The sequence below is a fragment of the Etheostoma cragini genome, chromosome 4 (assembly GCF_013103735.1).
Source record: "Etheostoma cragini isolate CJK2018 chromosome 4, CSU_Ecrag_1.0, whole genome shotgun sequence".
Classification (NCBI taxonomy): Eukaryota; Metazoa; Chordata; class Actinopteri; order Perciformes; family Percidae; genus Etheostoma; species Etheostoma cragini.
Window position 1 is genome coordinate 9,431,170 of NC_048410.1, and position 27,368 is coordinate 9,458,537.

Genomic DNA, 27,368 nt, shown 5'->3' on the forward strand with positions numbered 1-27,368 from the left:
TACTATGTTGAAATGTTTTGGGAAAATAACATACAGTGGAATAGCAGGCTATGTGGAAAAAAGTCAAAGCATGATATGTTGAAAACTTGTAAAAATTAAGCTGTGTGCTGGGAATTCCTCTGCCTTTCTCCTGATTTTTCCCTTGTTTTCTGTTCGTCAGAGGCCTGTTGCACAAAACCAGTATAAGGGATTAGGCCGGGATATTTACGTTATCCTGGATAAATTTAGCTTTGACTTGGTTGCACAAAACCAGGTTGAATTAAACCCAGCCAAGTAACCATGGAGATTTATTCTTTGCGGCTAGCCTGGTCCAGAGCAAAGATTAATCCTGGGGTCTCATTTGTTAAATCCGCTGCCGCTCTGAAATCCGAAATAAACATGTTTAAATTATTCTGTTTTCTTCTGCATGTGTTCTGTTTTATTTTTATTAACATGCATTATCTGTCACCATTAGTGTCATTTTTAAACCCCTACTATTGCAGTTGTTTAGATGGTTAGAAATGGTTACACTGGCACCTAGATGCGGAGTGGCAATCGGCAGAGTAGAGATTTTTCCCGGTGGGATGGCAGTGTGTCGAGGCTGCCCAGTGGTGACTGCCCGCAAGCAGACCTGCGCGTCATGACAGTGTCCACTCTCTCTGTAAAAGTAGAGATGAGCAGCGCGGCGTCCGTGCTCTGTGCAGCTTCAGGTTTATACAGGTCCTCCGGAGAGTAAGTGGGACAACGCAGTGATAGTCCCAGATGATAATGATGGCAGACTGGTCAGAGACCGATACATAAATGATTTCATTTTCTTGTTGCTTGCCCTTCTCTAATAAAGGACAGTTTGTGTTACTCTTAAATATGTGAGCCTGATGTTTTTTTTATTATAGCTTACTTTGTTTTTATAACCTTCTCAATAAGTCTCACATCACTGGACCAATAACATGGCTTATATAGAGTATTTTGGTCCAACCTTCTCCACCATCCTTGACAGTTATGTTACCTTGCACTCACCAACTGGATGGTTATGGAAAGATGGTGACCATCATCGTAAAGAAACAAAAATGTCAACACTTATGTCCAATCTAAAAATTGAAGCCGATCAACCCCTACTCTGATGTTACTCCTAAAAATACACTTTTGGGTATTTATCTCAACTGATTTACTGGAAATTAACAATTTCAGCATCTACAGAAAGAGCACATATTAGCCAACCTCTGTAATTCACTATTTGTGTTTGGCCAAATGGGGACATCCTTTGCTAAATACATACCGGTAGTATAAAATCTCCACACAAAAAGGAGCAGGCCCACTCCAGACTGAGACCCACCCTCGTCAGCAGGGTGAGACATGAAGCGGTGCCTAAGTATAAACAGAGGCCGTGACAGATTTTACACTGTGTTCCTGTGCGAACGCAGTGGGCTCACTGTTAGCCACTGCCATGCTGTTCAAGTCCCTCTGAGGGTGGAGAGAAAGCCTGCAGATGGTCAAGCATTTTGAAATGATGCAAGAGAGACCTCATTTAAATAATGATGACAGGATTGTGCATATCCTTGTGTGCTCAGTATATGCACATGCAAACACATAGCCACACGTGCTGTGCAAGTAAGACTGCTGCATATCTGCGATGTAACATGCCAAATCATACACACAGTGGCGTTGTGTGTTCTAAAGATATGGTGTAGAGGGAGGAAAACGCTTATTATTATATACTAGCTAATGAAAAGAATGTCATGTATGATAACACTTTAATGTCAGTAATCTTCAAATGATAACGTACTACCGTAACTCCTTTGCATTTCTCCACATGCAAAAACTGTGTAAATGCAGCTCAAATAAGAGCGACACTAGTTTTTTTTAATCACTTTTTCAAAACCAAAACACAAGAGCAAAGGTGTGAGGAATGGATTAAACTATGTTTGTCTGCTCTGACGTGAGCTCCACAGCATGACCTGCTAACTACCCTACCACCTAGAGTGGAAATCTAGCATTATTTCAAAGGGCAAGCTGTGTGCACATTAGCTAGCTACATAATTATGTGGGGTTACAGATTCTGTTAAGAAATACTTAGCAACTTTGTTAGAAAGTGTTATGTCTGCCAAATTCATCACTTATTCCACATCCTTAAAACCTTTTCTCTTGTAAAAAAAAGAAACAATCTCTGAAAATATGAACAACAAACAATATTCTCATCCACTGTTACTTGTCTAAACTAGGTTTTGCATAGTCAGATTTAATATTAAGCAGGTCTGTAATACAAAGCCTTGCTGTTGAACTTTGTCTCAGAGGGGAACACACAAAAAAAAGTAAGTCACACACAAACCCCATTGTGCTTTTTATCATGTTACACACAATTTCTCATAGAAAGAACTCAACCCAATCAACTGAGAGATTCTCCAACTGCAATTTGGGGGATGGAGATAATTAAAAAATTCAAGCGGCATGTACTCAAATATTGCCTCAGCATGTTTATTTATGAAACACTAGCAGTTATTTACAACAGGAGATACTGCTTTGATTTTGTCTTTTCTTGGTAGGAGAAAAAGGCACGCAGCTTTGGGTTTTCAGGTTTTCTTAATTGACACACATACACAATGTTATCCCTCCAAAAAAGGATACCATTAAAAAGAAGCTGCTGATGAACAGCAGCTGCTGAATTCTGTCAGAGTTTGAAGGCTGGCTGTTTTTGTCTTTGGATTAAAAGTTTTGGTAAAGCCTTTACAAACTACTCCCTAATTAGAAACTAGAAAGTCACATATCACGTGTAGACTTGAAATCATACAACACACAACATGTCAATATGATAATAATTTTGGAGTACAGAGGGAAAAGGTTTGAAAGAAGGTCAGAGAGTTGTCTGGGTTTGTATCTCTCCAAAAGAACATACAACTGTATTTGTTCTTGCACTAACCCTTTTTCTCTCTCTCTCTTCTAAATGTCAAAATGCTGAAGTGGAATTGTAATTGGACCGTTTGTGACCTTGGCTCTGATGCTTGTGTAATAGTATAGGTCTGTAGACAGCAGAGAATACTACACTGGGCTTAATGAACAAAATCAAATCTCTCAGCTGAATGAAAGTACAGCAGGCAAGGTTGAAGTTCAAAACACCATCCTTTCACTAGCTAATTGGCCGGGCTTGCAATCTCTCCCAAAAGGTCCCATCATCAGTGCCTTCAACTTTCTGCTTTTAGCCCTCTTCCTGACAGCTTAGAGCCACCAACTGACCCAAATCTACTGTACGACTGCTCATAAATGAGCTTTGAACAGAACATATTTCCCCCGGATTCTCTAGGAAATGTACATTAAGGATGGTCTGAGCTTCAACTGAAAAGAAAGGAATTCTAAGTGTCACATACAGGGGTCTATAAGGAAGTACCATATGTTCCCAAGATAACTTTTTTTCTCCCCTTCCCTGTGTAATTACTTTGTAAAAGTGAAAGATTAAACTAAACAGGTTTGACCTTTACCCTAGCCACCACAGCTTGAGAAGACCTCCAGAAAAACATGGTTAGCACACCCACAGTACTAGCTTAATCTTGGCTTATGTAGGGCTCTTTTCTGTCTTCACTGAAAGAAAAATCAGGAGGTGACAAGAGGTGCAGAGCTAATCTTCCTGCAGTCAGGTTGCAGGGACAAGCTAGAGATAAGACGGGGCTACAGATAAGGCTGGAGAACCCTACAGCAGGACCATGAGCTTCATGGGGGGAGATGCTTGGACCTGATATCAAATGAAAGGAAGCGGCTCTGGAGATCTGGGGCCAAAGCTCCCAGGAAATTAATTACACCGAAAGCCCCTTGCCACAATCTTCAGCACCCGCTGACATTCAGCTCGCCTTCATCGAGGGCCTCAATTGTAGACCACAACAAGCTGTTGTGGAGCTTTGTATGTCAACAGAAAGGGCTAAGTAGAAATCTCATGTTGGAGAAATCAAGTTGGCAGGAGCATGCACAACATAAATGTGAAAAAGGCAATTGCACCTCAATGAATTTATCGTTTTTTCTTTTAATCTCTTCTTTTAATCACATTACTTTGTCTATTTCCTATTCATGTGCATGTGACATTTAGGAAACATACCTTAAGAAAAACTCTTTTCATCTCAACAATACACACATACACTGCATACTGTAGGTTTGTTATTAAATGATGTACCCTTAAAATACCAGCAGCTGAAAGAAGTTGTACAAAATCAGTAGCTTTACCAATATCCTAACTTACGTCACACAAATTGACAGACAATATCTCAGTAGTACAGTTCTTGTACAAGGAAGCATTTTGTGCTGCACTAAGCTCCCAACCATGATTGATTCTGACAACTTATTGTAACCCAATCATGTGTCACACAGCGGAGTGGGGTGTTAGGTCATTATTCTATAACTATGAATGTCCCCCCCCCCAAAAAAAAAATGGAAGTAGCTAGCGCTCTCACTTTGAGACGGCTTGCATGTACTTGCAGCAGTGTTCATTCAGGTCCCACAGGGGCTTATTAGAGGGAATGGTAGGGATTTTTTCAACCTTAGCACACGCTCCCTTCACAACAGCCAGCGGAGAAAGGGGAGAGAAGTTCACAATTACCAGGCTCACGTCACCCGGACTTCAGACACATTCTCACTGCAGTGGCTCTGCAGCATTGAGCAGAAAGGTCATAAGCTTGTTTGAAATTCTGTTTTCAAAGATCTTTATCATAAAGTGGACTCCACATTCATGACCGTCATCCTTTACAATATAAATAGAGAGCAATCTGTCAGGATCTTGTTAGCCTTAGCTGATAGCAAAATCTGTAGATTTCTGTTATAGTTGACCAGTGCTTGAAGTGGAGAAAAAAGGTGCCGGTATTCTCTTACATTGGCAAATCATTATGACATTTGAGATTTCTGCAGTGAAAAACAAGTCTTGGAGATAAGTATCATTTGCAAGTAACGCGATGTTGCTACATGATTTGCAGCCTGGTTTGTTATCTTTAAAACAGAGCCAGCTGTTTGTGGAGCACACATACATCATATTTTCCCTTGATAGTCAGGCCATGCATATGTTTCGTTGCTCACGTTATTGTTGACGTTGGTGTCATTGGCTAAGGTAACGTTAATGTTGGTAGCTTCAGACTCCTCATTAATGCTAGCGGTTCTGTTCACATCAACTTTAACGTTAGTTTGAAACTAATGAATCGTACCTTATGTTTCTGGTTGGAATTGGACCTCTGTTGACATGTCTGGCTCTGGAGCACACAGTCTTTTAGTTCCTTACTGAAGACAGGCTAACAAAACGACTTACAAACTCACCCACTTCTTTATTAGTGTCTAGGTTTTCAGTTGCTTTTTCAAACTAGCATCAAATGGAGAAGCAAACTTTTGATGGGTTCTGATTCTGAAGGGTGGGCCAAGAAAAATTGCAGGTAGGCTGAAGAGTAAAAAGTGCCGGTACTGCAGTTGACAAAGGAATTATTGAACAGATTTTTTACCATTAATTGAGAAATGACAGTGAATATTGACAGGAAAGGAATGACAGGGCGACAACAAGTGGGATGGTATACAAGAAAGGTCCTGAGGTCAGAGAGATACCCAAAAGTAATGACTGAAACTGTGGGGTGTTGATGCCGTTCGTTCAACACATGTTGAGAGCACATCATTTGGCCATTTTCAGGTTTAAATCTTCTTCTCTATAGTATGTACAAAAGGGGTAATGGAAAGAAAATATGTCTATCTATCTATCTATCTATCTATCTATCTATCTATCTATCTATCTATCTATCTATTTATCTATCTAGCTATCTAGCTATCTATCTATCTGTCCCATGACTTTTACTGACATAGGCCTACCATCCTGTGACTTTTTATGACATTTTCTTATGACATGTGTAACCGTGGTTAGTTAAACCCCATGTTATTTGTAATCTGTTCTAAGAATGTAGCTGTTTTCTAATGTATTTGTGTTCTAAATGTGTGTCTCTAATCTAAAATCATAAATGTATTATTATTTTCCATGAGGAAAAAGCACCAAAAGTATCTTCTCCTAAGCTTGAGTCAAATCACAACCTGTATGTATTATTGTTCCTTGAAATCCTTGAATTATTGTACTTGAAACTTCAGTTGTTAGGTGCCATTTTTAGCGTGAAAAAACTGAGTGGAGTGGTCATCTTACCTGGGTACCACTCTCTCCGCTTTCCCCTTGACTTATGAATGGTGTGTGTGTGTGTGTGTGTGTGTGTTTGTGTGTGTGTAAATGACAAAAGTGAGTCAGAAGTCAGAAAAGATTTTTAAGTTTTTTTCTTTTGAGAGTCCTTCAATTGTGGCCTTAGTCCTCGGTTCCTCTTCCATCTTCTGCTGTCATCCATCTACATCTCCATCCTTGTTGCTACTCACCTTTGGAAATGGTCTCATCCACATCTTCATATCTTTCCCATTGCAATACTCACCTTGGACATTCTCTGTGAAAGAGGGTAGTAGGTACGGAAGTAATGCAATGCAGTATTCACTTTAATTTACCTACCTTGTTGAGATACTGTGCTGTGAAGGATTTAGGATTTACCGGGTTCAACACACCTTTTTTTAAACCGTCAGTCTGTTGTTGCGTGTCTCATTTTGGGTAGATACTGCAGGTCTAATTCAACAGTTAGGCAGGTAAAGCTCAGCAGTCTCCTCATCGGATCTACAATTTAAGTCAATCCTAATTTTCCTATTTGATACTTAGCGCTGTCCTAAGGTGACAGGTGCAGGAAGGGGATACACATACTATACTATGACTTTTTTGATGGTACCCACAAAATACCCCTGAGGGACTCCATTGGCCATACTTTGAGAAACGGTATCGTCTAACAAGTTTATAATTTAAACAAGAGAGCCAAACTGCACATTATAAAGATGCAATCAACTGAAAAAAGATTAAATATTTTATTGAAGTAGAAAATTCAGATTTTAAACAATATACAGTATTTGGTCACCTTTACCTAGGTACTGGAATCCAGCTTAACTTGCAGCTAACTAGCTAGAGTAGACAGTAAGACGTTCCCATTACCAGAATAAATTTAGGTATTTGGAGTTGCTGAATAACTGAAATCCACACATATGTATATGTTGTTGTATGAGGGTCAGTCTGTGGCAATCTGCTGCAAGTGGCCCTGCCTTCATTCTCGAGGATGCAACATGAAAACATGTTGTGGCGCAGTCAGTGTTAAACCACAGCTAGAAAATCATGAAGTTGCTTCTTATCTGTTTTGTAGAATTTTCCATCCTGATATAGGTTGAAGCCCTATGAACCTGTGGTGTAATCTTAACAGTTTGGCATTCAACTTTGTTTGTCATAGGGAGAGCTCAGTATTACAGTATATCTGGAGTGACGGGTTCTGTTGTAGGCATATATTAATCTGCATTTCCAGTGATAACAGCTACTTCCAGACTTAGGTTCTTTTTTAAAGTCTATGGTTGTAGGTAAAGTGTAACTGTGAGTCAAGCATGTCCTATTTAACTGCCAATAATGTTCAACTAAAGAGTCTATACACACTGTGAAAGAACCCAACACAGCACTTATCTCTTCTCCAAGTCTAGAAATAGCTGGCATTATTGGAAATGCAGATCATGTTTTTTTGACAGGAAACTCTAAGGTAGCTGTGAACATTTCCCTTGTCTAGATAATGGGGTTTAAATGCGATATTCAGTTGTGTGCATTCTGGTTAATTGGACATCAAACACTGCATGTACGTGAGAGATTAGACTTCTGAGGATATGTCAGAATAGAGGAGACTACGGTATTTGCGCTCTATCAGATACTTTGTTCTAAATCTGTATTATTGGACAAGAAAAGCTTCTAATTCAATTTCTCACTTTAATTTACTAGGGGAGGATTAAAAGTAACTCATGAGAGATGTTGCAGGATTATACTATGTCTGGTAAATTTTTACCTGCTCCACGAATGGGCCCTGCTGATAGCTCTAACAGCTTGAGGAAGGTGTAGGGGAGACTGACACCAAGAAAATTTTAATATGTATACTAGTATATAACTTTACAAATACCAAACATGAGGAAAAATATTTATGAAAAATTAATAATGGCTATTTATATTTTTAAATTAGCAGTTGTAAATATAACCAAGCACAGCAAACCAATGAGAGAAGAAGGGTAGGGAAATAGATGGGAGGACAGATGGGGTGATAGGGAGGGTTAACTAACGTAACCAATGAAGTCAATCTGTAAATCAAACTCAAGGGTACCACTAATAGGCGTGAAGGGTCAACAGGCACACAAACGTTCCCGCACAGTATGTTAGAAAACCAGACAGTAGCATGATCAGTTAAAAATCTGTTACACAGCATTGTCAGTTGTCTCTGTTATGAGGGTCTCAGTTCAAAGGTCATTCTCTGCTGAGCAAACAAAGATATAGACGGTGTATTTTCTTTTTACCGAGAAAACATTACCCTCGCATGTATCTTTTAAAAAAAAACGTGTACCTCTCAATGTATGTGCATTGTGCATGTATTGAAAAGAGGACCCTAGTCAATTTTTCACATGGAACAATTTCGTTTACATGCTTCAGCGGGAGAGGAGGTAAAAAATGATGCAGAGATCGGCACTGCACTTTCCTGGTGAGTAATATTGATTAGTATTAATGATTACGATTACCGCTAAGTGTGGTGAAAATATTCTTTTTCAACCTTTATTTCTGATCTTCCTAACATGTACCAATGATGAATTCAGAGATATTATCCTGACAAAAACAGATTACTGTAGGCTATGTTTAACGATTAAAGGCTGTTGTTTTTTCATGACACAAGTAAAATAACTGACACAAATTTGTCTTTTACTACACAAGACTTAATTGTTCTATTTCATATAGGCTTTGCCCGCTAAGACCTGACGCTATTGGGTTCATCCTTTTGTGCATGTGCAGTTTTGAAGATTTTCTTTCCCTCCCTTGCGTCCAGCACAGGCCCCAACTGTATTTGATATGAGCGGATCCGTTGTTCGTTTCCCTATTTTTTTTCAAGCTAGCAATATGCATGTGTGTTCTGCCGCTGTCCCATAAATTGTCAGTCATGATGCCGTTTCTTACCAATCATGCAAGCCTATATCCATGGAATAATTTTCCGTTGCATGTGTGTTCTTCCTTCTATCCTAATCCCTTCTGCATTGCAGAAGGGATGGGTCCGCTTGTATACAGTATTGGCGGGCGTAATTGGGGCCTGTGCTGGACACAAAGGCAAGAAAGATAATCTTCACAACTGTGCATGCGCGAAGGAATGAACCCAATAGCGCCAGCTCTTAGAGGGCTAGGAGTTACAATTCGTAACTATTGATCTTTCCAGCAGAGCATATTACACACGTAACCATAATACAACCGTCTTTTACGGCAATATTGAGTAAATAGCGGAAGAAGAAGAAGAAGAAGAAGAAGCGCAGACTTTGAATGTCTCTGAAGAAGTAAATAGGCCTATTGAGACCAAAGCCCGGTTAATCATTCCTTTAAACAGGCTTAAATCTAGAGAGCAATGCATGGGGAACTATTCCTTCAACATTGACAAAGAACTGGCCCTGCAAAAGCTGGGAAGATCAGAAGCTTTGCCAGAGATTCCACAGATGCCTTCTGTTCATTACACAACCCCTGCTCCTGAGCAAATGTCAGAGGAACACGAGGGTACGTTTTTTATATCATACTCTTAAAAAGGTTTTTTGCCTATTAACGCCTTATAATTGTTAACACAATTTTAAACACTGATTATGCTGATGCTGAGAGACCGGATGGGGAGGTGTGTGTGTGTGTGTTTGTGTAAGAAAGAGCAAGTGTGAGAGAGAACGCGAGAGAGAGAGAGAGAGAGAGCAAGAGACTTCCGTTAAAAAAGTTGATTGAAGTGAGAACTTGAGCATTGTTTTTTTAAATAAACGTATTGAATATATACAGTATGTATACAGTATATATACACACACACAATCTGGCACAGTTTATTGCTCTTATAGTGTATATAGTTTTAGTGTCTTATAGTGAACTTTGTCACTGACAGACTTTCATAGTTAGAGTTGTCGCAGTAACACCATTTCTTGAAAGCAACTTGACTGAAGAAAGTAAAAAAACATCTGAAAACAATCTGAAACTGAAAAATAAGATTTGAAGCCGTAAAAAATAAGTTTTTAATCTAAAAAAATGAATTGTGGAACTGAAAAAAAATATGAAAGTGAAAAATTAAAATTAAAAATGTATTAAAAATAATTCCAGAACGCAATCTAAATTTTATTCAAACTGAAAAAATTATTGGTACACCTATTTTTAGTTTGAATACATTTTATTTTCCAATTTAATACCAAAACCTAAATTTTCAATTTCAAGCTTTAGTTTTTCAACTATATAGTGCATGTTTTTTTAAATTAACAAAACATTTGGCCCTGATTTAGCTCCATACAGAGTCCCAGCTTTGTTAAATTCCAAACAAAATCAAAAATACAAACATACATACTGTACATGCCATGATTACGACATGATAATGTGCAAAAGCAGTGGAATTGGCACCTCTTAGAGCACTAACATACAAAACATAAGCTTAAAAAATTGGATTTTTGCAGGGTGTTTGTATTGGGTTGCATTATTTTTCTGTCTCCACTCCTGTGGATGCTTCTTTATTTGATAATTTGATGATTTGATGTACCTGCCCAGCACATGCGGTATACACAATCCCTTACTGCTACAGAATATTGTTCAGTTTTCCATAACAGGCAGCCAAAATTGTGTGCACAAACACACACACACACACACACACACACACACACACACACACACACACACACACACACACACACACACACACACGTTTTTTGCTGATCCTTCCTACAAATGTGTCTAAACTTTCCCCATTCCCATTTCCACAGGGCCCCATATCTCACTGTGGGAAGTAAGAGAAATAAGCAGCAGCGTGCTGCCTCTGCCAGCCTGTCGGATTTGAAGTTTATTAAGTATATCAAACCAGGGCCGGCCCCCTCGGGGAACATTTGCAATCCAAAGCTCTGCTTGCTGTTGCTTCCGCCAGCATCAAGCTGTCACAAACACTCCACTTAATTTGCAAAGCAGTGCACATAGGGGAGGAGGGGGAGGAGGGGTAAGGGGGTAAGAAAATAGGAAACAAGTGTCATTTTCCACCATGTGTGAGTACACCATTTGCATCTAAATCAATCGGATGAGAGTTGTTGGTTTTTGCTCTTGGGGAGAGGTGATGCATTGGGTTATAAACAGCACAAGGTTTTACAGTTAGTTGTGCTGTATTATCAATATGAGAACTTTCTAAAAGAGCTACATTTACTTTTCGGATACATTTACCAGCAAAAAAGCACAATTTAATGCTTACCTGCACTGTATAGCAGACACAATGTATGTCCAATATTACCAGTTATCTAGTCATAAAAAAGCTTACCTTAGTGGTCAGGGTGAGCATAATTTGTGGTACTGTACTGAGCTTTATTAATTGATTGAGTCAGAGCCGCTCATGGCCAGCCAAGCAAACCTCAGCTGTGAGCGAATCAGTGAATTTTGAGCTGACAACCCCATAGCCACCAGTAGCTTCCCAACACACTCACAAGCTGAGCACCTCTCAACTCCAAAAACTGACGGACCGTCCCCGCTTCACACTCCCAGACCAGATATGCAATTTATCAGCTGGAAAACATGCTTGAGGGCTAAAGGTGGAAGAGCCTTCTATCTGGTCTCGCTACACCAGCCACTGTTCAGTATGCTCTACCTGGGCTCATTTCACCCTCCAGCGGACAGAAGTGACTATGTGGGCCCCTTTGTAAGAGACCTGAGGCACTCCCACCCAGAGTTGCTCCACCTCTGCTCCCGTCATCGCCTGAGGGGGAGATAAGACTGACAGGGCCAACAGGACAGGGAGTTATGATGCCTCTCGCCTGTGTGCGTGTGCATGACTGTGTGACTGTTATTACCACTGTGTGTTCATGTGTTAATGCAGGATTTGTCCCTCATATTGTGCACTACACAAATGTATAATGTTAAACAGGCAAGTGCAACATCTCCTCTCAGAGAGGATGTGTTACAATGAGATAATAAAACTTTTAAGCAGGAAAACGGATTACTCTCGCTCCAGAATTAAACAATTCATTACCGCCTTTCTTTTTATAACTACAGACTAATTACATTAGCCACGATGGCTATGTCATAAGACTGTCGAGCTGATTGCACAGTGCAAATGGATGAACTTACTGAGGAATATTTGAGCCATTTTTTAATTGGTTCTGGGAACCTATAGGCAAATGTACAAGCCGATAGAGCATACATCAGCTATGGTTCAATGTAATGACACAAGACACTGACACAAGCAATGATCACACATGCTAGTCCCACAAGACAATAGTCATGTGAAAGAATAAATGTCTTCAAACTCATTTGTGGTTTCTTTTATCAAATGCTAATTCAACTGCTGTCCCCCTCTTTTTCTCTCCCCATTCTTTCATTAAACGGACAAGTCAGTGATTTTCAGGGATTTTAAGGCTATGTTGTGAATAAAACCTGCCGTTTGTTCCACTGTTATCTGTGTCTGTGAGGCTTAGTCAGTCTCAGCTGCAAAATCTGCTTTACAAAAAAACACAGTACTACTTCAGTGCTACTCCACAAACTTCCCTGTTCTTGTCTTCTCTTGTATTATAAACTAGCTATGTTTCTTTCAGCGAGAGCATGTTATGGACAATATATTTTTTTACTGTTTTGGCTGACTCACAGATGTTCAGCTGCTTTTGTATTTGGCCAGAGAGAGGCTAAGGGAGGCTGAGAAAGAGGGCAGTTGCAGCGGAGACAACATGGCCAGCGGCTGGGAGCCTCCAGAACCTGAGCTGCAGAGAGCAAACGCCTACTGGTGGTGCCTTTGCCCAAATTGCCCTCTGACACAAACAGAATCACAATAAGTATTGTTCAATGAATGTCAGCATGGGCAGTTTTCACTGGATACTGTTACTGCACCGTGACAGTGTGTTACTCTGCATGAAGGTTTTACTGCTCACTTGAACAGAGGTGTGGTGAAAACAGTCTTCCTCAAGATAAACTGGAAAAGACAACCAAGGCTAGCAGGGCAATAATGGGCCTGTTATTTTTTTATTTTATTTTGCTAATTTAACGATCGGCCTCTGAAGGAGGGACAACCGCCATCAAGCACCAGGGACAGCAGAGACAGACACGGGGAAATACAGCATGTGGAGCTGGTATATTTTCACATCTTGCTCTGTAAATTAAGGATTTATTTAGAACAATACTGAGTTGGTGATTGTTGGAAGAGTGGAAATACCAGTCAGATTTGGTAAGTTTTAAGTAGTGTTTTCCAGTTTGAATGAACTGTGTTTATGATTAACCAGGTAATAAATCTAGTCTTGGTTCGTGAAAAAGACAAACTTAAACCCAGAAGGTGAACAGTTGTATTGTTCTGTTTAGTTACAAGAATATTTTCTTTCTTGACAAAAGTCGTGGTGTTTCTGCCACACCTGCTGTTGTAAGGGTCTTTTCTTTATGGTGCTGCATTGACTACTGTATTACAGAGTTAGCGTTATGGGGAGGTCGTAAGTCGCGATGAATGTTTCGCTCAGAAAGAAATCATACATTTACAATATAAGAACACGTTACAGATTTATTGCTGCGTTTCAAATGTTTGCTTACGTAACTTAGCCTGGATGTATCGTGAGCTAAACCGTGTATCAATGTCACTGAGTCACAAGCCGAAGCATTAGAAGTTTGTTGTAGCAACCAATGTCATTATAATTTAGAGTAATAGAGCGCATTTCATGAAACCCACGGATGCTTTACACAAGTAAGGTTACAGGGGGACAAGGGAAAGAAATTAGTAGGCCAACACAAACACTACCAAAGGAATAAAACAGGTTAAATGGAAGGGGGACATTTTTTTATGTTGGCTACTGATGTACAACCACACCACACATTGTAAAGGTATTTCATGAATGAAATAGACATGTTACATACATGAGGGCCAATTTGGGGACGTTTTGGAATCATTTTCAATCCCATAATTGTTTCCATCTGTTAAAAGCCCAACCAAAGTTGACCCGGTTATCGCCCGTTCACTTTCCCTTTCCCTTTAAGCTTTTAGTTCTTTGTTTAATTTCCTTCTTTTCTGTGAAGGTGGTGCCCCAGCATCAGCCATAACTATAACAACTAACTTCTAAAAAAACATTAAAATACAATTTGACCTATATAGAGTAATCTAGTGCTTCAATTTACTTAGCTCAGCTGGCTGGATACAATTACACAGGCTTTTCTGGTGTTACAAAGAAATTATTGACCCTTCAGAATGTGTTACTATAGCACTCTCTACCTGCCACAAATTATTCTTTGACTTTGTGTGAGAAATCGGACCTGGGTAGAGGTCTTACTAAAATCTCCATTAAAAAAAGGTTAATTTAAAACCCTTGTATAAAATATGACAGAAATTCAGAAATACACATAGTCACTTTAACTAAAAAAGCTAAAAGAGCTCAACAAACTTGTTGATTGTACGCAATGCATCCTGGTACATGTAGCATGCTCTGCGAGCAGGATAACTAACTTTCTCAGTCAAAAAAGCACACACTGAGGAACGTATTTCTTTGGTGGACTACATATACCATCAGTACTGATTTGACATTGTTTCCTTGTTCAGATTTCTGTTTGTACTGGAGTTGGCCTTGTCTTTAGCTGCTGCAGCCTCCATCTCTAGGAGTGACCTATTGTGTGTTCTGACTCAAATGCAGTAGCACGTAGCATTGTTTTTTTCTCCCGTGTGTTCTCACATACTCCTTTTTTGACCAACACAAACCTAGTTCTAGTAAGAAGAGGTAAGAATAATTTTGTGAACCAGGTGGTAGAAATACAGAACTGGGCAACAAAGACAAGATTTTCCTGCTTCTCTCTCTGTCTCTTACACAGACTTTTCTTGCAAAACTCAAAGTAGTATTCAATAGATCAGTATCAGCCTGCCTATTGGCTTCTACAGCACAGAGATGTAAGAATCCAACCCACTTCCCTTTGATCTCTCAATGACAAAAGTGTGTTCTCCTTGCCATACAATGTCAAACCCTTAACCCAGGGTCTGAAAAACTTGCACGTAAAAGATCTCTCAAAATGTAGTCTCATTGGAGCTATGCATGTAATCAAGAGGGAGTGTGTTTGCCTGAAGCCAATAGCAGTACTGAAAAAAAAATAAACGCAAAAAAGGAAACTGTGAACTTCACTGTGTACTATTTGGGTTTTTATTTTTGAAATATTTTTGAAATTTTGAATGAAGGATGACAATGTAGAATACATGGGCATTATATTACATGGAGCACTGTATGAAGATGTAGACAAATGCATCTGGTAAATTGGAATGGTTTTGTAGCTGTTGCATGCTTTAGGGCTAAAAAAAACAGGTAGGCATAGCTAAGGGTCATCAAAGAAGATGAAAATTGTACTTGCTTGAAGCTTTGATGTGCTAAAAGAGCAATCTTAGGTTGTGCCATGCCAACAAATGTTTTACACATAATACTTTTCTCATATAATGTGATGTGCAACATTTTAAAATTCAGGAATCAACGGCACTGTTGCGAATGATCTACACAGCAAGATGGGAGGGGCTATTTGCATAAGGCAACATGTGTACAACACTGATACATAATAAGTGTATGCTGTGTCTGTTGCTTTTATTTCAGTTAGCAACCCAAGGCAAGGGTTAGCCCCTTTCTGACTGCAGATGAATGCTAATGCTTTTGAAGCAAAATGATAAACTGCTTTACAATTTTAACACTTACAAAGCTAACATCATATTGTGTGCAACAACATGTGGTGGAGTGTTGACTATGAAGGGGTTTGAGAATAATTTATCTACAGAGCTGGAAACGGCAGAGGTTGATTAACATCCAGTGAGCAACAATCGTCAAAACTATATTTTTTGTCTAGATTTTTCACAGCAATTAAAAATAGAATAGCTACCGTTTTTGATTGTGTTTGGTATTTTATTAAGGGTTGCTACAATGACTGCATAAACAATAACAATAATTGACAGATAACGGTATGTATATTAAGTATATAAGTACTGTACTTAAGTACACATTTTAAGTACTTTACTCAAATTATTTCTATTTAATGCTGCGCTATACTTGTATAAATTACTATGATGAAAATAATGCCTTATTTTTACAAGTATTTTTATGTGTTAAGCTGTCAATCATTCTTATCAGCTCATATCAACATTGTTACAATCCTGCTCATCATTACACTATTGGCAATACTAAAATGTTTTGACCTGTACATGTTAGTCCAGGACCTTCCTTCCAGGATGCCATTATCACCTTATCAGATGTCAACAAATGCTCTCAACCATTACGCACCATTGGAAAACCCTTGACCCCTCCACAAAGAAAAAAACTGTGTTGACTTGAGAGGCCAGACATCTGTCACCCCCATGCTGCTTGGTGTGGCAGGCTGAGCTGGCTGCTTGGAGCCGAGGCTTGTATTGGCAACACCACCACTTGTATTAATGCGCAACCATCACTCTCCCCTGCATCTAAATGTTTCATTACAGGCTAGACGCAGACACAATTTCGCGGCCTATATGGGGCCGCTCACCAGCAAGCGTGCTCTCTTGAGGGAAAAGTAAAGCATGACAAATTGAAATAAATGAGAGAGGAAAGAGATGTGGAGGAGGTGGTGGTGGAGGAGGAGGGGAAGGCATTTTCTCCATATGACTCTCATGAATTTTTCTCTGTTTTTGTCTTGTGGCAGTCAAAAGTCTTCCACTCTTCTTCTCTTGCCTTTATCCATCTACTAGTAGTGACCGGTCTATTGTATCACTTGTCCTTCTATTGATAAAATGATACTTTTGACAAGATTAGAGGCACAACACTGAAACAGATTTCAGAAAAGGAAATTTATTTGTACCCAAGATCCTTCAAAGACCCTTAAGATTTCAAAATATGACAATTTTCTGTATCATACACAGAAGCAGTCTACCAAGGTTATCTTCCACCTTCCACAGTCAGAATAATACATTTCTCTAACAGGTGATTTTATCTTTTCAAATACAGTACATATGATGCTAGTGTGCTGAGAAATTGAAAAATGGATGTGGTAAAAAGCCAAACAAATATATCATTTCCTTATCTGTTATAAACCATTTGAGATTTACTGTATGATAAATTGCATTATACTTTCCTGATCAGTGTTATCTGTGTTTCTTTATCAGCTAAAGGGCTCCAACCCTTGGAGCATCAAGGAAATGACAACTTAAATCTGATAATCTGATCAATCATTTAGCAGACTCAGGACCATGTGAGGACAATCTGTTCAGTCCTCAGGTCTGTTTTTGGAGACGGTGTGATAAAAGTAGACATGTGTAACTGTATGAACATCTTCAATGTTTTCATGTAGTTTCATAAATATTAAAACAATGTCATACAAAAAGTATGATGATTTTCTAGAATTAAAAATTATAATGCTGGATATTTAATTGTCAGACATATGGTGAAAACAAAAGCTTTGAACAAAAATCTAAACGTAGTTCTAAATGCTTGGTTGGTAACTTCAGGAGCAAAGAGGTTGCAAAGAAATTGATAGAGGCAGTTTTAACAGTTGCATTTCAAGTCACTTTGTGGCAGATTGTTAGCACATGTGCAATTACAGAAGTATGTAATCAATATACACGCACACAAAAATGTGTTTGAGCACTTCACCTAACCTCACTCAAACCCTCATGGCCTAAAACCCTGAAGTCCTCATATCAACGAAGCCACACTGATATTACACCATGCCAGATGTGTTGCCATAGCAACAAGGCCCTTTCATCTCCTGATTCCTCATTGGGTATGCATATTTAGTTTGGTGCCTTTATCCCCCCCCCCCCCCCCCCCACCCCCTTGGCCACTCCTCCCCTTCCCCAGCCAGTCAATCACACTTTTGTCTCATCTCCCCTCTGATTGGCTTGTTCCTCTCATGCCCTCTTTCAAGGGATTGACCTTCATACACAGCTGACTGCCGATGGCAATGAGGAGAGAATCACCTGTACCTCTCTCAGTGCATGAGAAAGACACTGTGAGAGAGGGAAGGAGTGGAAGAAAAAGCACACCTGTTGCATGTTTGAGTACCAAACCACCGAGGCTCAGGAGGCGCTTGAAGCAGCTCTTTTCGAAAATAATGCCTTGGTTGAGAATTGGGATCAGAAATAGGAAAGGCTGATGGATTTTTCTCTATGCCTCTATTTCCTGCCTTACTTAAAAAATACTGCGGTTTCTGCATGTGAAAGCCGAAATATAGAGATAAGGATGCATTGCATGCAACTATTGTTTTTGACACACACATATACAGTATATATGTATATATATGTATGGCTGATTGATTGATCATGTCTCATAGTGTATGTAATCTGTAAGTGACTCTGTAGATTTCTTAGTCTGTTTTTGTTTTTTTCCAGCTCATTTCTTTGGGGGTTTCCAGGGAAGTCAGAGGTATTGACTTTCTCTTCTCCCAACCTGTGAGCTCAGGTTGTCTGCTCCGCTGAGCTCCAAAGGCCGACTGCCACAGTGTGGAAAGGGGAAATGCGGACAACTAAGTTCTGATTATCTGGTCAGTTAGCTCAGTCAGTTAGCTAGACCACTTGCCTAATCACTGACAGCAACCTTGGCGTTTGGATAGTCAGCCAAAAGGTATTTTTGCAGCTTCTATTGGAAATCCCTCTGCTAACCATGTGCTCTGAAGGCAGCATGTTGGTTAAAGAGGCTGCTCATTAGTTTAAAAACTGTTTGTCTAAAATGCTGGATGACAGTGCTTGACAGTACTTGCACTGTGGCAGCAATTTGATAGGTCAAAGATGAAGAGTAAATCTAACAACTAAAAATCTACAGCAGGTTGTAAACTGTGTTTTCTAACACTTATCTTTTGTTCTATATGTGTCAGAAATTATAGGTGTATGTTTTAAGTCTTATGTTTAAATGTGTGAAATATTGCAACAGCTGCTTTGCTCTTGTCTTCACTAAACTGGTGCTTTAATTTAATGCATTTCTTCATGTTCATGCAGTCTTCTGCAGTAGGTTTTTGTTTCATTGCTATTGTTAAACCTCCACTTAACCATAAGCCACAGATGGCAACCATATATGTAACTTCCACAGAGTTGTTTTTAGTCTCGTGCGTGCGTGGGAGCTAACTGGTTATTGCTTCTATTATTGACCGCAATTTAATTGCATAAAACATTTAAATCAGGTCAATGCTGCTGTAAACAATATATGCATGTTAACAAGGGCTGTTGTTTTGTTTTATCAGCCTGATACTTTACTGTTTTTATTCAATCCATTGCTCTCATCTGACTAATTTTCGGTCGCAGCAGGCAGCTGTCAAACAACAAACAATTTCAGAAACTACCTGGTGAACCCATTAGAGCACTAAGCTACTAAAAAAGTCAAATATTTCCCTCAGGAGTTGGTGGAGAACAAAGCAAAGCTAAAACAAGAATACATTTTGGACACAAACTCAACTCCAAATTAATGCTAATGTTGCTCTGTGTCTGCTGGATGTGTGAATCATTCACTGTCAGCTTCTCTCTTGCTCCTTTCTCCCAAAGCTTTGTTCCCTTCGCTCCTGTGTTCAACTCAGAATTTCACCCAGCGCTACTCAAATTGATCACCTCTTGCTCCAAAAACAAGAAAAGCTGTATTGTATTTATCAGATGAGTGGTGCCGAACCTCCCTTAATGCCCAGAGCTCCAAAGCAACAAAGTCCACCGCATGACAGGCACAGGCAACATAGAGAGGGAGGGCGGGCGCCCCTCACATGGGTGTACTGTACTGTGATGCAGTAACACAGAGATGCACTCGAGCATGTTTTGAACTCTTGGTGCCAGCGTTACCGGAGCGAAATTGGACAACACGTTCTTATTCCATTCTGGAATGCTGTGTGGACTTGCGAAACCCTCTTCGACAGTGCTGCGGAGGAAGGTCTGGCAAAGCGAGACTACAGCAAGTGTGATAAAAAATGAATGCAGGTCAGAGTGCTATGGGTTTTAATAGTTACTGTCAAAATCAAGGTATATATTTACATGCTGGCTGACAACTGTTAAATGTAATTGGATTCACAGCCTTGGATTTATTTTTAGTGATATAAGTGTTTTGGTTTTACTGGCCGTGGTATTTTTATAGTGTTGTGTTAAAAGCACTGAATTTAATTTAACATTCTTAATAAATCCTGCAAGGGAAATGTAAATTACCATTTTTTTAAACAATGGTGTTGGGGTCATGTTCATGGTAACAAATGTTTGCCAGTGCGCAGGAAACTCCTTCATCCCATCTGTTTCCAGTGAACACATTAGCTTTAAGGGTTCAATTGGATGAAGTTTGTTTTAATCATTTTATCCGGTTTAAATTGATATTAAAGAGTTGTTGGCTTGATAGCTTGTATGATGGTGTAGAAGCAGTATTGGCTATGTAAAGTCATAAAGGCATTCCCTCTTTCTCTTTTGGTATTTTGCTTGATTATGTTAATGTGTTGTTCTGCATAAGGTGTGAGGTATGGGTGAGTACAAAGACACAGGCACTGTGGGCAGCTATGAGGGGTCCTGCACAATTCAGTAAATCCTGAGTTAGTGCAGTCGTGAATGAGGCTATGTTCTGTGATTACAGGTGAGCATCGTAGTTGCGTAGGTGTTGTTGTACCAATACAGATGTGAAAAAACAGATAGTGGATATCAGTAATGAAATGTGGGTTAATGTGATAGAAAAGTTTATTAGTACATCTCTGAAAAGGGCACTTGGCTCGAGCTATAGCTAAGCAGTTAAAGGGAATTCCTTGTAGTTGCCGGCGGCTTCATGTGCATGGACTATGGGAATACATGTATTGTGCTAGACTGAATATGAGTGCGGGTAGCCCAGTAATGTAACATGGTCATTTGTGTTTTCTGCACTGTTTGAAGAAAGGTTACACTAGTGTGGTGAAACAGATTTATCTCTATAATTGGTACCCCCTGCACACCACTTTCTCCAAGCAGAAGAGCGTGTTCAGTAGTAGGCTCCTGTCTCTGTCTTGCAAAACAGACAGGCTGCGTAAGTCCTTTGTCCGTAGGGCCATTAAGCTCTTCAAAACTACACAGGGGCAGGGGCTGTGATTGACTTCAGTGTTTAAGCCGTTATACACACACATAACTACCCTGGACTACTTTGGACTGGACTGATTGCCACTTTTTGACTCCCTTACTGGCTATTTTCAACCCAGTCTCACGGCAGTTCGTGAAATGATGACGTTATTTTGATATATTTATATGTGTACATAATTTTCTTGTTTATTTTGTGTACAGGTCACGATTTTCGAATGTGACCATTTCACGAACTGCCATGATATTGGGCTGCTCTGGGGAACGCAACAATGGGGAAATGAAACAACCACACGTGGCCCGTGATCCCCGGGCGCGGGAACACATTCCGTTGTCTCTGTGGCAACGGCTGACTGGGCTGCCATATTAGCCACCTGCCTGTTTTGCTAGCTTGCCTGAATGGTCAATACACCATGCTGTCTTTTTGTCTGTATGGACAGTTTTCAACTTTAACTTAAACCTTGCTTTTCTTTGTATTTTTGTACTATGCATGTGTGCATGGATGTCATATGTCTGTGTGCCTGTGTGTATGTATGTTGTATATAAGCTATTGGAAGAATGAATGTTCTTAAAAATCATGCACGCCTGGACAATTCTTCCACACATCCAAGTGTGTAACATTGCCTATGAAACATTCAAGGTATTGATTTGTGTATATGTGGCTACATCATAAGATAACATGCTTCCATTACGGATGTTTGACTATTTGAACACAGTATTTTCTGCTATTTTCTGTTATCTCTGTCCACATTCCCTTTATCTTCCCCCAATTCATTACCAAAAGAGAAAGGAACCTCAAACACCTATCTCTATCCACAGTTAATCTCACTGATCTGACTACAGTTGCATCTGGTTTGGATCACAGAAGAAATAAAAATGGATTTGTTGACACACAGGCTCTGGCATTTTCAGACAACAAGAGACAAAGATACATAGATGGGAAGAAGCTCTTTGTTCCATCCATCTCTGGTCCAAATAATTTGATCAAAAACAAAACAGAAAGGAGCCTGTTGGTTCTGTCATAGATTCCCCTAAATTTGATTCACAGCAGGATTTCTGAGAGTAAAAAAATAAAGAGGAGCTTGTAGACAGTGGCGGGTCTAGAAAACTGTGCATGGGGTGGCATGGGAAGACAGTACATAGGAATCCCCATATGGGTTAGGGTTACCTTTGGTTTGATCATAAATACTGATGAAATGAGACCCATTTGTAAATCTCTAACCTTACAACATAAACAACAAAAATAGCTGATGGTCCAGGGGTAACTGCCGGCCTACCATTAAGTGACTCGAATTGATCCAGAACACAGCTGCCCGACTCATCACCCACAGCCAATCCTGCAACCACATCCCTCCAGTCCTAAAACAACTCCACTGGCTTCCCATCTCCCACTGGATCACCAACAAATCCTGCTCCTCACCTACAAAGCCCTCCACCAACTGGCCCCCCCAGGAAGTTCCAGGCTCTGGAGCTCCCTCCCCCAAGAGATCTGTGACTCTGAATCCCTTACCATCTTCAAGTCCGGCCTCAAGTGTTTTTTGTTTTGTTTTGTTTTCTACCTTGCCATGGAAAGCAACTTTGGGTCTGTGAAAAGCGTTATACAAATTCAATTTATTGTTATTATTGTTATTACCAGCTTCCTCCCTGTCATCTTCGTCTGCCTCCTCCTGGTGATCACTCCCTTCCTATGGCCATCTATCTTGATTTGAAGCCTCCTTTTCATCCATCACATTCAATTCTTCCTTTTCCTCTTCCTTCACTTATTTCTTCATCTCCATCTGGGACCTTCTACTGCTCTGATTCTCCGGATCTCTCCAGTTTGATGCCTTCTCCTTCTTCATTTCCCTCATCCTCTCTGTCCTGTGTCCTTCTCTATTTTTGCTTGTCACTTTTAGGCTTCAGCTAATTTCTCCAGCTAATCTGGCCTGCAAGAGTTCAGATGGTTTGGTTATCCTTGTATTACACTGCACTGTAAGGCCATGTAGCTAATAAGTATAACAAATATAAAATCTGAATATTTATCACATGCACACAGTTATGTCAACAGTTCTTAATCCCATTTAATTTGTTATTTTCACAATTTGACAGTAAAGGATGTAATCTGGTTTAATTTTTGCAGCCTCATTGCTGTGATATGTGAGTATAAGTGTTTTTATGCTAACGTTCAGGCTCAGCTAATCAAATAAGTTTTAGTACTTTGCATTACTGTAAACTAATCAAAGGGCAAAATGCTCTTACATATCACAAGGGAGCGATTTCACTTGCTAATTAATGGATGCGTTGTTATTGCTGGGGCTGAATCGTCTTCAGCATCAGCATAGATTTATTGTTCCAAGAACAATGCAGGCAAAGGTACAACAGCAATAACAATCGTCTTCAGGAAATAGTCAAAAGTCCAACACCGGGAAAACAAACACAAGGGAAACCGCAGGAGTGAGAAAGTGAGAGTAACTACAAACTGGCAACGGTGAGTGGGAATGGTGACGATTTAAGCACTGGGAAATGAGGAAGCGAAAAACAAACAGGTGGATCAAATTAGGGGCGGAGACAGTAATCACATACGGGCTGGAAAGCAGACAGAGAGAGGAAGACAAGAGACCTGAAATGAGAGCGGATGATTACTACAAAATAAAACTGGAAATACTGATGACAACAATTAAACATGGCAGAACCTGACACTTATGGTCAATTTATTGTTAATGCAATGCTTTGAGAAGCTTGTGGACATAGTTTCAAATTGTTGAAGTAGTTTTAAGAACACCAAAGTCAGGGGGCAGCTGGGGGAGGCAAAGCTTTACTGTCCCCCCTTTCCCCTGCAGATGCAGATCCGGCCCTGTTTTTATAGCTTTGTGGGGAAGGGTGTGTATGTAACATGTACAAATACAATAAAACTGTATTAAAGGTTCAAAAGTCAAATTATATTTTTCTGTTCCACGTTTAAAAGTTTTAAATTTAACTTTGCATTTATGCACGCCCTTAAACCATCTCTTGTTTCACACCTCTTTCTTTGTCACCCTCTCTCTCTCTGCACCACTTGGCTGCTTGTTGTTGATGGATGTGTCAATTTGGCTAAAACCGTGTAGATCATAACATGTTAGTTCATGTTATGTGACATGGCATCTCTTTATGAGACATTCAGTATCACCCCTCCACACACGCACGCACACACAGACACATATTTGCTGTTTCTTAATCTTTCCCTTTTTCCTACCATGAATGGTATTAAGGCCTCAACTAATAGAGCAGTTATGTAAACTGCTACACCATGCATTTTCAGACTGAAATATTTATACATTTCTAAATATTTTCTGTTTGGTGCAGCATGCAAATCTGTGTCCAAAGGCAGAGCAAAATTGGTTTTGGTGAGATCTCCCCAAAGCTGGAAGAGATGTGGAATTATTCCTTGTCTCCCAGCATCCAATCACTTCCCATGGACTAAAGAATCATTGACCAAACACGACACAGCATGTCTTCCTACCACAGTGTGATTCCGCAGTGGTGGTGCATACAGCCAATTTCAGATGCAGTATTTAAGTCTTTTTGTCATAGCTGTGGCTAATGAAGCTCAAAGTGGACCGAGTCCATTGGAGCTAAATAAATGCAAGCTTTGTAAGTTTTTTTAAATTACATTTTAGGAAACAGGCTTATTCACTTTCTCAAGTGGGATGAGAAGACCCCACATGGCCCACATGGCAGGGTGTTATGTATAGAGCTAGAACCAGGAGGTGATTAGCTTAGTAAGATGATTGAATGCAAGGGATAATCGCTTTGCTCTGTCGAAAGTTAAAACAAATGCTCCTCTAAAGCTATTCATTGACATGTTGTACCTCATTTGTTTATTCTACATACATATTATGGGGCGGCTGTGGCTCAGTGGTAGAGCGGTTGCCTGCCAATTGAAAGATTGGTGGTTCGATCCCCGCCCCTGCAGTCATTGTCGAAGTGTCCTTGGGCAAGACACTGAACCCCGAGTTGCCCCCGGTGCTGCGCATCGGAGTGTGAATGTGTGTGAATGTTTATCTGATGAGCAGGTGGCACCTTGTACGGCAGCCCCGGCCACAGTGTATGAATGTGTGTGAATGGTGAATGTTTCCTGTAGATGTAAAAGTGCTTTGAGCAGTCGTTAAGACTGGAAAAGCGCTATATAAATACAGCACATTTACATTATTAAGTAAAAAAGACAAGCTTGTGACAATAACAAGTGGACTCGAATGCAGGACTCTATTTGCAAACAGATTTATTGACAGAGGGAGAGGGGAAATGGGGAGGCAGACACCAAGGACAGGGATGCAGACCGGGAGGCTTGGGGAGGCTTGAGAGGGAAGTTACTTGTGGATGGCGTGGGGAAAGCAGGAGCGAGGGTCTGAGGGGAAGACACTGAAGTAGGCAGCGGAGAAAGAGACAGGCGGATGCAGGGTGCCGTGGGAGGGAGACTGAGGGGCGAAGCCAGCTGACCTGAGACGGAACACAGGAGTGGAGGCAAAGACTGCGGAGGAAAAACACGGAGGCTAGGACACTCAAGCAATAAGGTAGCTTGTGAGAGTTTTACCAGGGTTACTGGGGTAACGATCAAGCGAAGATGGATTGAAGAGCCGGGGTAGATATACTGTGGTTGATTGTGGATGGAAGGCAGGTGTGAGCGGCGGGAGCATGTGATTGAGGATGTGATACAGGTGTGCGTTGGAGGGAGAGGGAGAAGAAAAAGAAACAGCAGGGAACAAAACAAGGCGGATTGACAGCAAACTCAGAAAAATAGAAAACAAAACAAATACTCACGGCCAGCCAGACCCCAAACACAACAAAGCTGTGGTTTTCAAGATAGTTACTTTCTATAACTAGGCAGGAGGTCTATGTGCCCAGTCTCTGTTCCTCAATAAACAGTTGCAGCATGTAAAAGGTTTTGGACAACAAATGAGTTACAACATGTTATTAAGTGAGCTAGAGGCTGTGTTTCAATCTTTCAGGTTAATCACTTCCTGGCTATAATAGTGCAATGCTGTGGTAATAACTCATATCCACCTTTATTTACTTCTACAATTATCTGCTTGTTATGTCTTTCAGATTCAGGTTGGAGTTCTTTAAAAGCAACCAGGGCTTGTCCAGTCTTTCTACGGCAAATGTTACAAGAATGTATAACTTTACTTCCACTCAATTTTATTGTATTGACACTGCACAATATTGCAGTTGAGAATGTTGTGTCCATTTACGTTGTTTACGCAGAAAAAAGTTGTCTCTTCACCTTTAACCACAGACACATTCTCTTAGTCTCTGGTTGTAATTATTATGATGCTCCCTAAAAAAGCCTCAGAGATGCAAAGAAAGAAAAGAGAGATTTGAAACATGTACTCACACGGGGTGCCATGGTAACCATTTGGTTATAATTGAATGTCTCTTTGTTGTGCAGCTGCTGAACAGAAAGAGGAACTCGCCACTGAAAGGCCATACATTGCACCGCTGGATGAGTTCTCATAATCTGTTGTCTTTTATCTTGTTTATCTTGTATCCTTCAAACCACCAAACACTCAGCTCCTCCTTATTCACTCAAAGAGCAGCGGGGAAGTAGGTTTGCTCCTTTCATAATGGGGCCCAGCTCAACAGAAGCATTTTGGAGGGACCACAGAAAGGGTTTTGTTCCCAAATGGAGCTTTATGAAAGGATACAATGAAATCAAGGAACTTTGTTTCCTACTGGTTGTTGGTGCCTGTAGAGGTGATTGAATGGAGTCACTAAAAGTGGCTAAGAGGCACTTCAGCACTGAGATGTGTTCAATCACAAATGGAAATTAAAGAAAAATAAACAGGAAGGGTGGCTCTTACAAGTATAATGTACTGGAAATATTTACCACAAAGTGGGAAAATACTGGTTTAATAGCAAATACGTAAGAGAAACTGAAAGTACTCAGTTTGTACTCAGGCTGGTTTACATTGTTGTACATGGATACATGAACAATGCAATCACTACAGTGATAACGTTTCTTTCCATATATCATTACCACAAAGTAATTTACTCATTTACAAGAATTCATACTCACACAAAGGCACATCCACACATGCCAACAGCACCTCAGGCAACAATAATCAATTAGAATATCCTGGCAAAGGCTGGCTGCACCACGTAAATGATTTGATTCAAATGAGCTTTTACTAATTAAACGGTCTAATTTGCTAAAAGGGGTGTGAGAGAGAGGTTGGTGCTGGAGCCAGATGAAATGCACAGCAACAACAAAACGCCCCAGGTGCAGTTGAAGATGATAAATGTGACTAAAGCTGTGTTTTTGAAATGAGCTGTTATGGGGAACATGACACGTGCCTTTTT

General features: G+C 40.1%; 1 long non-coding RNA gene across 1 annotated transcript; it reads left to right on the plus strand.

The window, feature by feature from the left end:
• Positions 1 to 4,781: 4,781 nt before the first annotated feature.
• LOC117943238 lies at positions 4,782 to 23,418 on the plus strand. The gene is made up of 3 exons (XR_004656324.1): positions 4,782 to 4,883; positions 5,393 to 5,397; positions 23,406 to 23,418. It is a non-coding gene; the product is annotated as an uncharacterized LOC117943238 (long non-coding RNA).
• Positions 23,419 to 27,368: the final 3,950 nt, after the last annotated feature.